Source organism: Corvus brachyrhynchos, unplaced genomic scaffold, assembly GCF_000691975.1.
Source record: "Corvus brachyrhynchos isolate BGI_N302 unplaced genomic scaffold, ASM69197v1 scaffold279, whole genome shotgun sequence".
NCBI lineage: Eukaryota > Metazoa > Chordata > Aves > Passeriformes > Corvidae > Corvus > Corvus brachyrhynchos.
Window position 1 is genome coordinate 5827376 of NW_008246060.1, and position 12657 is coordinate 5840032.

Genomic DNA, 12657 nt, shown 5'->3' on the forward strand with positions numbered 1-12657 from the left:
CTAGAGCATAAGAAGAAACAGACAAAATTCATTTGCAATTCGTATCAATCTACACCACAAGAATTATGAGGTATAGTCAGTCCAAAGTGGGGCTGAGCCCAAAAGAACAGGGCACAAGGAGCTATTGAAACAGCTCTTCCCCATAGGCCCTCCAGCAGTTCTCCCTTCGGCTACAATAATGGAGGGAACCCAGCAAGACATTTTGTCCTAAGTAAATCAATTCTTCCCTATGTCACATCAGAAAAAGCCATAAAATCAATAGAAATGTAATGAGCTTATTACTTTGAGGGGGAAAATCAGTGGGTTCCAGAAGGTCTGGGGCATTGTTTTGAAGTAAACTTCTGGAAACTTAGGTCAAACTGAGGTTTATTAAAAGGAAGGTTATTAAAAATAAAAATGAAGGTGATAATGACTTCTGCAGTAGACAAATGTTAGATCATGAAAAAAAGTGAGGCATTCAGACTGGTAATAAACTGCCAAAAAAACCATACTATTCAAAATCCACAGTGTTTTTGTGTACATGAAATCATAGGCATTAGAGATGGAAAGGAGCTATTACAGTCTCTTCCTTCACCTACCACAACAGGATATCATCTCCCAGCAGAGGACAATATTAAACTGATAATATATACAGCTAGCAATAAGGAGAAAGAAGAGAGAAAACACCTTCAAACAGGAAGCGTGTTCAAAGATATTCCTCAAGTCTAAGGAGTTCTATAATGACTTATTGCTTAGGCTTTTAAAAATATTTAAAAGCTTGAAACATGTAATTCTTTCTTTGTCATGGAGGCCATTGACCCTAGTAAAAGATGGGAAGAAACATTAGCAAATGCTGCCTGTTTCATATGGGTCACAAAAGACTGAACCTGTCAAGAAAATAGGTCTAACTCACACGTGCTGTCTGATGTGTTAACAAGGAGTGTATGATATGTGTCACTAATAGCTACATCCTTTGCTCCAGTCACGATTTTGTCCCAAGCAGTATTCTTCAAGACTATACCCACGCTCTTCTGCATTCCCTTCCACTTTTAGAGGGTATGAAAAGAATACTTCTATGGCTAGAAGAGCTTTACGAATCCACAGCATGTTGCTCTCTGTATCCTTCAACTCCAACATGTATTAGAGATTAGTTTGTATCTATAAAAAGAACTACAGCTGTTCATGCTCATCTACTTACAAGAGACTTGTAAAGCATATATTAATTAGGGAAAATTTCTTTGTGAGCACTTCAAAACCCTTGTGTGTACTCTCTGTGTAGCTAACAGCTTTGCCTTCCTTCACCTCTGCTGTGTCTATAAAAATTATACAGGGGAAAGCCTACAAATTTCATCTCGTCTGAATATCTCTACAAGTGGTTCACACTGTAACCCCTGCAGTATTTGGAATAAATTATTATTAGTTCATATTTCATCTCATCCTAGCAGATTTATTTGTGTCCTGTATCCTCCACTTGGCAGCCATTCTCTTGGTTTTGCTGTCTCTTTACACCCTTCAACACAGCTGACTGATTGGATTAAAATAATTTAGGACTGAAATGATTCATGTTTCACTTAAAGTCAACTGTACAGGCTGTTCTGCAGAGACTGCCTGTAGTTTACCATGCACTTGGACATGTTCCAGCGACTTGGAGTGGGACAGGATGAGGGCAAATCTGAGACACTTCCCTTTGGCCTTTTGTACTCCAGCAGCTGTTCACAGAGCAGGCTGCTGGCAAAGGCAACGGCAAGAAGTGCTGGGAGTTAACACACAAGGTCTGCCCCTTCATGGGGGCACAAACTCAGGCTTGGGTCACCAGTGAAAATGTTTGGTCTGATCATGCAAGCAATTTTGCAAAACTGCTGAGCAATTGGTCACTACTGCTGGACCTGCAAAGGAGCTGCCAAGAGCCAGTGTAATGAACGGCTGCTGCAAGCCAAGACTGAAGGATTGCATGAGGCAGCAGCCATACATTGCCAATCTTTCCAATTTTCACATACAACCAGGGTCTGACTCCCTTTGTTTTCCACGTTACATTCACATGTTATACTTTTGGAAACTTTTTTACACCCACCACTGAACTAAAAAGTGTCATAATAGAATGTGACATTGAGTATTGACAGTTCACATATTCTCAAGTAAGACAGAATAGCAAACAATATTTTCCTTGAAGTCATGTGCAAAACCCACAGCAAGTTTGACACCCAGAAGTAAACAAAGACACCTCCAATGCTTTTTTGGGTGTTTCTAGAGCTCTAGGGTGTAACACGGGTAAGTCACCATTCCATGTGTGCCTGTTGTCCTCAGGGTGCTTGGTGCCATTTTCTCCTCAGACCATCCCAAGAAGTGCCACCATGTCCCCTCATCCTCTGATCCCTCAGTGAAAGGTGCTTCCATCTCAGTAACTCTGGCAGGGCACCTGCCTGTCTCTGCTGCTGAAACCACTACTGAGAGAGTGCCTTTATCTGCAAGGCAGGGTTAGTATCAGACAATGGTATTTCAGTGGCTGATAACAAGTATCTCTGTTCAAATACTTGTGTTTGTAGCCTTGCAGTTGCTAATGTCATAGGAATGTTATAAATAGGTTTATATAAAAGCAGTCTTAAAACAAATAAATTATTATTAGTGTCATTCCTAGCACCTTTAGACATGGGCCACGATCCTATACACTAAATGATTACTGTACCTCCCTTACCCCTAATTTATAACCTAAATGCTCATTTTCAAATTTATGCAATCTTCACAGTTGACAAGATTTACAACCTGTCCTATTTACTTCCCTTCTAAGGAGAACAGACTGAGTAGATCATCAGTGTAAGCTTAATAAAGGCAGAAAAGTTTCTCCACAGCAAATCCAACCTTAACAGTCTGATACAAACCAGTTATAAAAAATTTTTTGGTGTTTTGTAGGAAAACACTTATTTTAGTTACAGCAGTTCTGGCAGCAGCAGGGCTCTGCTGGAGACACACCACAGGAATTCTATATACCCAGCTTGCAGAGCAGAGCAAATGCTGCAAGCGTCACATCGGTGTAGGAAAATCCTCACTCGCTGAATACAGAGATGTCAAAATCACATGATATGAGACTGCAAAGCTGGACTCATGGTGGTTGGTTCGCCTATTACCCTACAAACACTTTTGGCAATGAAATTGGCTCTTGAAATTAAGATTCACTAGAAACTGGAGGTAAATAGTAGGACTACCCCAGTGGCTGCTAAAAAATGGGAAGGGATTCACCTCTCTTCAGAGTGACCTTTTCTTCCCTACCCTTCTGTTTAGTTTTTTGTTGGTTTTGGGTTTTGTTGGGGTTTGGGGTTTTTTTGGTTTTTTTTTTTTTCCCCCGGTTGGTTTGGGGTTTTTTGCTTTTTAAACTTACACAAACACCTGTATTTCTGTAGATATAGTACCAAAGATACTTTCAGTCACTTTCAGGAAAATGTTAATCAACCCTTGCCAAGGAGACTTTATGTGGGAGAACCTTTTTAAGATCCACTTTCATTTGGGTTGCTGCAATCCACACTCAGTCATAATCCACCAGATCTATGACTCAGAAGCACAGCAAAAATGGCTTCTGATGCTGCCTGTAACTTGGAGGATAGGTAGAATGTGTAACTTCATCAGGCTTGAGTCAAGCCTTAGGTATAGTGTGGAGCAGAGAGAGCTGCAGTTCTGGTTAAGCTGTGCCAGTGCACAGACATAACCTGAGCGTAAAGCTCACCATGCACATAAAAAAATAAACATGACATCTATGTAAATAACTTCCTAAGGGGAATTTTTGTGGGGCATTACCCACAATGTAAAAGCAAAGCCATTTCTCATTTCCCTCAACATTTTCACTTCACTGTGACTTCCACAAATGTACAAGAAGATGGTTTGGAAAGAGACACAAAAATCTGAGACTACATCATTGAGGATGAGGTCTCCAATGTAAAGTTCCATAGAGGAACATTTCCTGAATAGGCTGTGGGACACTTATGGGCATACTTAAAATTGCTACCATGTGTTCCACTGACTGGAAAAATAGAAAGGAGCATCTATACCCTTCCACACAGTGCTATGCCTGAAAGGTTACAAAGAAAGTGACTGTACCTCAAATGTAACAGCATTTCCTTCAAAAGCCCCAGTACTTCAAAAAATGTATTACATACACCCAGATGCGCCCTTTGCTGTAAAACTGGTAAAACTGCTTTCTTATTAAGTTTTTCAGATGCCTAAAGTAAATCATATGCATAAATATTTACACAACCCCTCAGGACACACAAGTGAAATGAAGGACTTAAGGGTATGTTAGGTCAGTACTAAAAGTTACTGAATTTTAAAAATATTTTTCCATACTAGTATTTGCTGCTAACTCCATGGAACTTTACATTAATATTTTTTCTAACTTTCAGATTCTTTAAAGCCAAGGTTAATACTGATAAGTGAGCTGAGCTGCAAATTTGATTTGATGTAGAAACCAGCAAGCACTTTGGTATAGCAAACCCTTACTAAGAGGAGGAACGACAGTCCTGAAAAAAATAATAAAAGTTTGAATCAGAAGTTCAAGATTCTATTTTCTCTTTTTTCCATGTTGTCGGTGTGACCTTGGGAAAATTACCTAATCTTCTCATATCTCAGTATTTCTGCCTGTGAAATAGAGATAATATTCTCTTCATCATCATGTGGCTACTCTCAACTAGCTTTTACAGTTTGTTCCAAGACTCACAACTGGAAATACAATTTTTTTTTCCATTTCTTTTATTCACGTTTTCTTCCTTTGCTGTACTGTTATCAAAACATCTAAACTACACTGTTACATATGAAAGACAGAGATTGTTACTGAAGGGGATAAAGGGTGCATAGTCATTATTTTTCTCATCAGAAATAATTTACAGATCCCCACCACACAGACATTGTTTACAGGTAACATGAGTGAAGTAGAATCAGGCATTTTATTGGTAAGTCGTAACTAAGAAAAATTTGTAGCATGCAATTGTGTACATGTTTTTGATCAAAAGCCCTACATGAAATATATATGTTTTTCCCTTGAAGTGAGCAAAGTCAAACAGGTGGTAGAATAATTTTTAGGGTTTTCTGCTCTAGAATTTGTGGGGCAGAAATCGTTCATGGAAGAAGGGAATCCTTGACTAGCAGTGTCATCCAGGAAACAAGAGCAAAATAAACAGTATGAAGCACTACAAAATCAAACATACAAAGTTTCCACAAACTTTCCTGACTATTGCCTAGAATGAAAATAAGAGAACACTGTATAGTTTAGCCTGCTCTGAACATCAGATTGTTGTTTCTTCCCTGTCCAGACATGAGCTATGCTTTCAGGACCAACTTCTACTTTCATGCACAAAAGAGCTCCATTAATATCAAAGGATTTAAAATAGGGCAATTCATCAAAGCTTGAACTCCAAGAACTGTTAAGAACATAGTAAGGCTCAGCCATGAAAGGAAGGAAAGAAGGCAAGAATAAGACTATACTCTTAAAAGCTTATAGAAGAATTTCTAGTGGCTGGAGCATGTGGCTGTTACCACAGCATGCCAGATTCTCCAAGGTAACTGTCCAGTGCTGACCTGTGAGTTCAAGGAAACCAGCTCTCATCAGAGTTCTGGCAGTATTAACATACACTACACTGACTGGTCATAGCTGTAAACACATAACCACAGAATAGAACACACGACAGTGTTTTCAGTAATACCCCTTCCCTTATTTGTCTGTATTAGATATGCTATGCAAGTTTACCTTTTAAAAAAAGGAAAACGAGAAAGAGAGGTTTGAAAACAAACTAAGTAAAATTGGTTTTCTCTTTTTTTGAAAAAAGTTTCAGATCTGAATCTACAAGTTCTTTCCCAGTGTGACTGCTCACCTTCATCCTGTTGTGCAGACTGCAGAAATCCTGCTCAGCTCAGTCCACATCTCTTAGAGATTCTTCTCATTTTCCCTACTTCCAGCAATGAGGGAACAGTCAACTCTTCTCTAGTTAACCCACAGGGTCAGAGGGAAGGCCCTTGCTTACCCTTTCCATAAAGCTGCTAAGAAATAGCTGTTCCTCACCTCACTTTCCTCTCAAACCCTGATCTCCTGATCAGGACTCAGCCCCCTTCTACATGGCAGGTCCTGCAGTCGAGTGTTCCTTGACACACATCCCATGGACAGTCCTGCTTTCAAGCCCTCCCAGCAGTATCACCATCTTCTTCTAGTTTTCAGTATTTCACACTTCTAGTACCCCCTTCCAAGCAGCCCCAATGCCCTCAGGTGGCAAAACCAGCATTAATTAAACACAGCTCCCTCCTGGCTTTTAAAGACCTATTTATGGTTCCACCTTAACATGAAAACAGATGGAGTCTGGGCTTATAATAACCCTCCAACTGTGATTTAAAAATATGAATCCTTTTGATGCTGCTGTCCTCAGCTTAAGTGTCTGAGTAACAGAAGGACATGGCAGAACCCTTAGTGTATACTGACAGATCTTATTCAAAGTGCTATTTTCCAGATGCACTTGTTAAAACTCACTTTCTGCTGCTGCTCAGTGAAGTAAGAAGAGAACTTAATCTGATGAAGGACAGAGTTGGGGTAGTAGCATCAGGCAGTGTGGTGGTTCATCACATTCACTGCATGGATTCCTTTTGAAAACCATTCCTCTGAAAAACAAAAAGCCACACCAGTCTTTCAGGTTCAGGATCATTATGTTCAGTTAGATGAGAAGTAAGTTTCACACAGAAAGAGCTGCTCTCTTTAGGCGCTGTAGATACCATTTTTTTCACCTGAAGGAATTAAAACCATGTAAATTCCATGAAATATGATGTGAAACTGCATTTCAACAAATCACACTTACTTTAATTCTTGTTTTAGCCCAAACTGTCATGGTAGACTATGACCAAAGGCAAAGGAAGCAAGTAAGAAAACACAACTCAGGATACCCATTAGCACTGCATCAAAATAAACTGTCCGCAAATAAAGTAGGGAATCCAAAACTGTTGGAAAACAGTAACTTCATATGAAACAGGCATATTCTCTTTCTGTTTGTGGGCCAGAAAAGGGACTCAGAGTTACCATCTTGTGCCAGATTTCTCCTTGCTCCTTTCACTGAATCCTTGATTTTCCTCACATGCAGGAGACAGACCATAATGATTCCAGAGACAGGGCTAAGGAGGCCACAGCACATATTACAGAGCTGCATCTTGCAGCTTCCCTTCATTGTGCTGTTTCCTGAAATAGAAAGAGTCCCATCACAGCTGAACCTGCTCCATTTTCACTGGGTCACAGTACAAAGACAATTACATATTAGAGCAGCTCATGAACATGGCAACAGTGTGAGCTGCCTGAATTCCAGCTTTCAAAAATAAAATTACTCCAGGAGTTTTCAAAATAACACAGCTGACTGTCCAGCAACACTGGAAGCCATTTCTGGGAAACCCAGGATCTGGCGTTTAGGATCAGGGCATTTCTTTTGCCAAAAGATAGTCAAGGCCAGATGTGTTACCAGAACAGCCATAGAAGTAGGAATGGCATGATACCAGTAAAAACTTACAGCAAAAGGATTCAGAGAATTCAGCCATACAAGGTGGATCCTGATGGAAACTGAGTTTCTCATCCACTACTTAAGCGGAGTTCTCTGAACAGAAAATCATGGCAATTAGACAACTTCATGGGGATCATAAATCAGTTCTGAATTTTTCAGTTAAAAACCAAAAAGTCCAGAGGCAGTAAAGCAATATCCCCTACTAAGAACTTTGTGTCTTTGTGACTACTTGCTTAAGATTTTCACAATACTAGTATTTATTCTCCACTTCAGGACTGGAGACAGAGATTTGAGAAATGATTCTGATAGTTGAAGGACATTCAATTGAACTTCAGCAACTGAAAATCTTTGGAAGTCCCAAATGCAACACTCACAGCTATTACATATACAGTGCAAGTTACACCAAATTACACTCAAAATGTTGGTTGATTTGACAAGTCAACAGGACCCCACAATGTTTCTGTTTCAACATGTGACTAACTTGCAGGCACTTGTCTTTCTCTGCTTCCTCCTTCCAAGAGCTAGTGGCTTGGTTCCAGCAGAATTATTTGACTTCAATAAAATTTGACTGTTACTAGTTTACTTGATCTAAACTTGAAAGTGCTCATAAGAAGAAAAAAGCTCATCACCGAAACTTTTATTCCTTCCCCTTTACAACTCATATCCAGCCTGTAAAGGAATGGGGTAAGGACCAAAATAATAAAAATGGAATAAAGAATAAGACATTCCTGTTGACTTGTCTGGGAGCTCTATTCTTGTTAACTCATGCACTGTCTGAAACAATGGGGGAATTAAAACAGGTTACTTACACAATAAGATCTGGAATTTGTATCCCACTTGTCCTCCCCTAGCCCACTGAAACTCAGTTGGAAAGCTTGGCTGACCCTAAACAAACTTTGAATTACTGAAACTGCCAATAAAGCTACAAAATAAATTGATTTATTTTACTTATTGTGATTGTACAGATGTGCTCTAGAACATTTTTTTGACATGGTGTGCCTTTACTAGTCCTTCATTCTACTTACTGCATGAAAACATTGTGCAAGGATGGAGCTGATTGCTCAGTTACCGAATAGTGAGCTGTAAATTTAGCACCTGACCATCAAGATCTTTCTTCAAGGCTGGGCACCAAGATGCTACCCTTTGAAGAAAAACATATGGCACTCACGCTCCAGCAGCAGCTAAGTTAAACTCAGCTCACAGTTTCCTAAGCAAAGATTATCCCAGTCTTCATATGTCCCAGTGAAAACTGCTTCAATAAATCAATGGGCTCAACTGAACAAATCATCAGATCAAGGCACCAAGTAACCAAAATGAACAAGACTGGTACTCAGCTGACACTGCTTTGTGGTAAATATCAAAGGTAGTCAGTTCTGAGTCAGAGTATGGCATTAACTCCTTCTGTGAGTTGGGCAATTCAATTTAGTGCAGTACCCAAGATTATCTGTAAAAGGCCGTATCATTTACTCTTGGAGTGCTGCAAGGCACATTCAGGAAGGTTTTACATACTCAAACAGAAGATTAACAGTGCCTGTTGTAACAAAGATGCAATGATGGGTTAGTCAATCTTCAATGGAGAGATGCAGAGAGATACCACGGGGAAAAAAGTGGGAAGAGATTCACTTTTCCCTTTATAAAAAGAGCCTGCATTTACAAATGAATATTTAAACAGTGAGAATTAAGAGGCTGACATTTATTTAGCCAAACTAACTGAAAATATTATTTTTTAAGAGAATTCCAGCTTTTCTTCTGTCTAAAATCAGTGCACAAGATTTTTGTGCTGACATTTTGGGGCCAGATTAGCCCAAATTTAGCATGAAAGTGGCACGGGTTATAAGTCAAGCAGCATTTCATGCTGCTGACAGTCCCTCCTGAATTACCTACTGCCATGACTGTGTTTTCATCCTGTACCAGGAATGTTATGCTAATAATATAGCTCAGGGAAATGACAGGAATAGTCCAAGGAGGTTGCCATGTGGACAGCCTTCTTTTTTTATGTTTGAGCAACACTCTAGAATTGCAATTCACAATGTCCTATTGAACTCTATGTAACAGCTTCACCTTTCGATTACTTTGTTTGCATGTTTGTTTGCTCTTGTATATGGGCAACACTAGGAAGCCTCCAAAATTAAGATAAGACTGAAAATGGGAATGATGGACCTCTATCTTATAAGAGTAAAATTACTAAAGGAGAGTCACTAAAAATATGATCTTCATCTGAGCTGTGCTTGCTACATGTTCCTAAGATTTTTTGTAAAATTTCTGCAAAACAAAATAATTGTGGATATCCAAAGTATTAGATTCCTTTGGCAGCTTTTTTGCCAGTGGCAGAACACAATCCCACACGAATCAGACCATTAACTGGACATATCTATAGTCCTAATTTTAAAGAAATTCCTCCCAGTCTTTTATCAGAAGGGAAGTGAAAATTGTGAGTTGTTTTGCAAATTGCCCATTTATTTGCCAGTGACAGAAGGAACAAACCACTGACTCTCCTGCCCCCTTATACAGCATGTGCAAAGGACTAGGAAAATTGTGTTCCAGCTAAGCAATCACAAATGGAACAACCTCATTTACTGGAGCTGTTACAGTCTGGGTAAATGACAGTGCAGAAGCAGGCCAGATCTGCACTCCTCTGAATGTTAGCACTCCTGTCTGAACAGTCACATCAGTGTTGCCACAGAGAAATAACACCTACACAGCCCATCCAAACCAAAGGCAGTATCTTCTTCCCAGTTACTTGTTCCTCCATAGAGGCTTTCAGAAAGCCACACTCATCACTTGTTTATTTCTGAACTCAGAACTCCTTCGGCTGGGCAGGGAGTGAGATGAGATGTCAAAAGCATTATCCCAGGAGAAAGCAACATCCATACTTTGTGCTGCAGTGTCTGCACTTTACTTGTTAATTTTCCTATCATCATTAGTGAGGAGCCCCTCAGTAGCTGAGGAGGCCAGCCTTGTTGGGTAGCAATCATTTTTTTAAGTTTCCATCCATGGTGGTCGCACCTTCAGTTTAAAATTACTGCAAATAAACTGTGCAGACAGCTTACTAAAGTACCTCATAACCCTAATGAAGACATACGGCAGAAGTTTATGAAAAATGAGGGGCCTATTTACAAGGAAAACAATGTTTCTGAGACTGATCTGAGGCTGAACAGCTGATGAAACAGTTTGGGAGATCAGATTGTGATTAGAAGAAAAGATAGAGGACTAGGAGAAAGACTTGCAGAAAATTAGCCCTTAACAGAACTATCTGAATTTTCCAGTAAAGGAAATTGCCCAGGCTGGAATGAAACTCATGGGTCAAAGGCAAATCACACTGAGTGAGTCACTGAGGAAAACAGACAGCTAAATCTATCATTAAGCTACTTTGCAGAAAGCAAATAGGATTGCTTGCACAAGATGGCCTAGCCAGTGTAGTCACAGTGCTCAGCTTTTTGTACGAAGTGGTGACCCTGAAGGTGTTTCGGGGAACTATTCCAAGGCCATTGGTAGGTAAGCAACATACTTCTGAACCATGATTTAAAATACAAGTTTAATACTGTCACTACTGCTTTCTAGAAAAACGGGACAGAGGATTTTGTCCCTCCGAACGACAGGCACAAATTTCTGGGAATAAGCCTGCAGGCTCTCTTAGAGAGTGCTGAGCAGGTAGAGCTCCCATACTTTCAAGTTCCCTGGCCTTGAGTGACCTATTGAGAAACATACAAGCTAGTGTATTTCATCCTGTTTCAAACAAAAACAAAGTCTGATCTACCACTTATCAGAACAGGATTATTGGCCAATTCCCAGTCATCCTTGCTGATACTTTTACCAGGGAGCAGAAAATCAGGTTATTGAAGGCCTTGGAAAAGTTCAGGTGTAAGTCCTTAAATCTAAGTATGATTTTTTCTATCACACACAGAATGGGATAATCTAACAGAACATCATGAAATAAACATAATTTCGCACCATCTGGATCATGTTTTCCAGCCTAAATCACTAACTAAGCTACTTTATCAGGTTGCTCACCTCATCACAAGATGCAAAATGTTTCCTTTGGGCATATAAGCCAACTTGTCAGTGGAATATTTTTGCAACTACCATTAAGTCACAATGCATATGAATATGAATTTTGGCCAAATATAAATACAGATATAATTGAGATCAATTTTTTCTTGGCCTTGTCTGTGCATCCTGTGTATTGGACCAAAAGAGCCCATTTGATGTGTACCACATTCAGTACTTGAAGTGTAAAGAGACTTGAGGTTCCATAAGGCAAGAAACTAAACCTGAACTGCGATCCTTTTAATCAGGCTGGAGCTGAGGAAGTTCTCAAAAGGGTTGTGCGTTCCAGGGATTCCATTGCTGTGTTTATCCCGGCCCGGGAGGCGCTTTCGGCCCCTCACTGCGGGGTTTTGCCCCGGGCCCGGACAGCGAGGCCGGTGCCGCCCGCGCCGCCGCCCTGTCCCTGGTGCTGACCGGGAGCGGCCCCTCGGCACAGCGCGCTCCGCTGCGGAGCACGGCACGGGGCCACCGGGGCCTTCCCAGCCCGGGACATCCTGGGCAAATCCCAGGGGGCTCCGATGCCACGGGGCACCGCACGAGTTTCCAGCGGTTCAACGCTCGGGAACAGGCTTTTCTATTTTTTTTTAACAAACTCATAAAGCAGTGGCTCTGTCATTGTACTGAGAAAACAGCTGACTTTCTGCAGGATACTTTCGGGGCATAACATAAAAAGCCAAAAAAGCAAACCAAACAGAACTGCTGAACAGAGGGATGTATGGAGCGGGCTGCCTGGTCCTTGACAGTACTCAGCAGGACTATGTGAAGGCGCCACAAGGCTCAATCTCTTAAATTATCTCAGAATCAGTATCCTGGTGGGCAATTAAATTGTTCGTTCTGCATTTTTTGTCTTCCAAACCCTTTGTCTCCTCTCGGGACGTCGTTTTAACTTTTGCACTTAATTAAAACGACCATTGCTTATCCACACCAGTGAATCAGTGGGGGAAAACAACCTTGCTGCCACTTTTCCTACGGGTCAGTGAATGAAACCACCGTTCCCACTCGTGTTGCGGCGGCGAGCGAAGGGGCTGAAGGCTGCGGGCTCCAAGCCCGCACAGCATTAACGCACAAGCTCGAGAGCTTTTGCTAAACTTGGGCAGGACAGCAGCCCCTCCCGGCCGCCCTC

The 12657-nt window shown here is 40.8% G+C and overlaps 1 protein-coding gene across 1 annotated transcript in view; it reads right to left on the minus strand.

Annotated features, from left to right (window-relative positions):
- WAPL (WAPL cohesin release factor) overlaps positions 1-6598 on the minus strand; it is a 132051-nt gene extending 125453 nt beyond the window's left edge. The window contains exon 1 of the mRNA XM_017746261.1: positions 6479-6598. The gene's annotated coding sequence lies outside the window, so the exon portion shown is untranslated. The remainder of the gene's footprint in view (positions 1-6478) is intronic.
- Between the last annotated feature and the right edge of the window lie 6059 nt (positions 6599-12657).